The sequence below is a fragment of the Buceros rhinoceros genome, unplaced genomic scaffold (assembly GCF_000710305.1).
Source record: "Buceros rhinoceros silvestris isolate BGI_N320 unplaced genomic scaffold, ASM71030v1 scaffold19043, whole genome shotgun sequence".
In the NCBI taxonomy this organism is placed as follows: Eukaryota; Metazoa; Chordata; class Aves; order Bucerotiformes; family Bucerotidae; genus Buceros; species Buceros rhinoceros.
This window is the reverse complement of record NW_010403297.1, coordinates 42,179-44,782: the sequence shown is the minus strand read 5'-3', so window position 1 is coordinate 44,782 and position 2,604 is coordinate 42,179.

The following is a 2,604-nucleotide window of genomic DNA, read 5'->3' as shown; positions in this document are numbered from 1 at the left end:
GGACCTCAGAAACAGCAATAAGTATCTAAAGCTGTTGCTTTCCTTTTTTTTTTCTTGTTTTCCTACACCCTTCTCTATTCAATACAACTAACCCCATCTGAAACCCCACAGTTTAGAGCAGATATTCCCCCAGAGTCCTGTGTTCTCAGGATTCATCCTCACCCCTCCTGGTTCAGCAAGCTCTGCTCACCCTTGTAATTTTTATCCTGAAAGGAATATTATGCTCAAAGGATGTGTTTTTAGGACAGCAGCAATTGAACATGCAATCTAGATGAAGCAGATCTCTTTATTCAACTTTTTAAAATGAAATCTAATTGATTTATTCAATCTTGTACCAAAGAGACTCTGCAAACAGAAGCATGGACTTCAGAAAATGAAAGAAACCTAGACAGTACCCGTAGCCATGACCTTACCTAATTATTCCTGTGCAGATTAGAATAACTTCTAACATTGCTTATGGAGCCAAGTAGCTTTGTTAATTTTGGTAATAGAAAGGGCATCGACATTGTGTATATCTGCTTCATTAACCTACATCCATGCTGGTCCAGGATGGAATTCACAGCTTTGAGTAGGATCACAGAAGCAAAGAACATCCAGGTTTTGAAAGAGCCAGTCACTCCTGCTCTCAAATGGGCTCACCATTCCTCCAGTACACCTGCAGCTGGGGACAACCTGATACAGACGTGTAAAAGAAACCAACTGTCCAGACAGAAAGCAGGTGGCACAAAATTTGGGCAGCACTGTACAGAAAAGTACCTGTACATCAGAGATGACCATGAACTAAACTTTTGAAGTAACAAAATATTTGTTCTGGACGTTTATAAACTGGAGCGTGGTTTCGCAAGACACAGGATGCAATCCTTCTGCTCTCCTCGTAATCAGATTTGGGTCCCATGCATATGAAAAATACAGAGCACTTGAATACAGTCCAGTGGAAAATGAGAAAAGTATTTCAGACCCTCTAATATGTTACTTATGAGAAAAGATTGATATTGCCTTGTCTAGTAGGAAAAGATTTAGAAAAAAATTAGATCTTGAAATAGATAAAATGTTGCCACAGAGCTTGGCAGTGATGTGTTTTCTGTGTTCGCTGTGGTTAGGACAAGAAGTAATAGGCTCAAAGAGCAGCTAGAAATATTTTATGAATTTGAGAAATTCTTCTGATTGTAACTGTATTTAAGTAGAATATCTAGGGCATTTGTGAAATCCCTATTCAGAAGAACAAACCAAGAAAATCTTGTCAGGAGTAGGTTAGGTAGAGGTTACTCTGTCTTGGGGGGGAAGCTTGGATCTGGGCCATGGTTCTTTCTTATTCTATGGCAATGATTTGACATAATATAAAAATGACTGAGGTCCATGCCTTAGAGAGGTTTTCACCAAAAAAAAATTTGTTTAAAAACCCTACTATCCATAGGTTCATCTTTTAAATTCATCATTTTAAGTTCATAATTTTAAATTACTCTTCTAAATTTCAGTTTAAGCAAATCTTCCTTCGATTTTCTCTTTCTCAGAATTTACAACTCCAGATTTTTGTCCTCACTTGTATGAATCTGCTCTGTCTAATTCCCCTCACCTTCCACCTTGCTCAGAGCCACTTTTTGTCCATGCAATTTGACCCATATCACTTAACACATCACCACCAGCACTGTCTTTTCCCTGCTTGATTTCTGTGCTTACTGTGTGTTCCTCAATATCTCAAATATCATATTCAAAACTCTCCAAAGTGCTTCTCTCTTCTCCAGTATTAAAACTATTTTGCAGATTAAACTTGATATTCCTGTCAATGGCTCACTTTCATAAACCATGTCCCTGAATCATCTTTCCTTAGAGCAGGAAAAATCCCAGACAATAGTCACAAAATACAGATCCTGTGAACACACTTCTGAGAAGTCCTTGAGTGGTGGAGTCTTCAAATCCAGAGCATTATTTCAGTTCCAACTATAATTACAGTACAAGACCAATCAGGGTAATACTAACACAAGCATATAAAATGAGAAACTAGGAAATATGTTCAGCTTCTTTGTGCTTATTTCCTTTCAAAGAATGAGATGAATGAAGGGAAGGGTTACTGTGTGCTTCAGCAATTCAGGTACCAGTGAGAAGGGGAGAAATTCAGTTCGGCCCTTCGGTCACAGTGAATGCTACTCTGGGATAATAAAGCCTCTTACCCAATGAAATTACCCAAGGTTAAATGTATTTGAATACTGGAATAGATACAAACAGTTTAACAGGATAGTTTCCTTAGTTCTGGATTAAAATACTTTATCAACGGATGAACCAAAGTTTAGTTGATCAATAAATATATCTGAAAGTTCTGGGAAATATGCAAAAAAAAAGCAGTTAACAATTACGCAATTCTGTAAATTCTTGGTTGGTTGGGGCCAGGGGGTGGTTTGCATTTTCTTCAGGATATCAAGAGGGAACATAAAATATCATAATCATCTAAGAGGCTATAAAGAGCAAAAATGGGATAAAAAACCTTATCAAAGTCTGCCAGGGAACTATCACACAGACTATTTCGAAGTAGTTCCTGTTGAAACATAAAGAACAGCAGATCCTTGAGTCTTTCCCTGGACACATACTTGTTACTTCTATCCTCTTTCC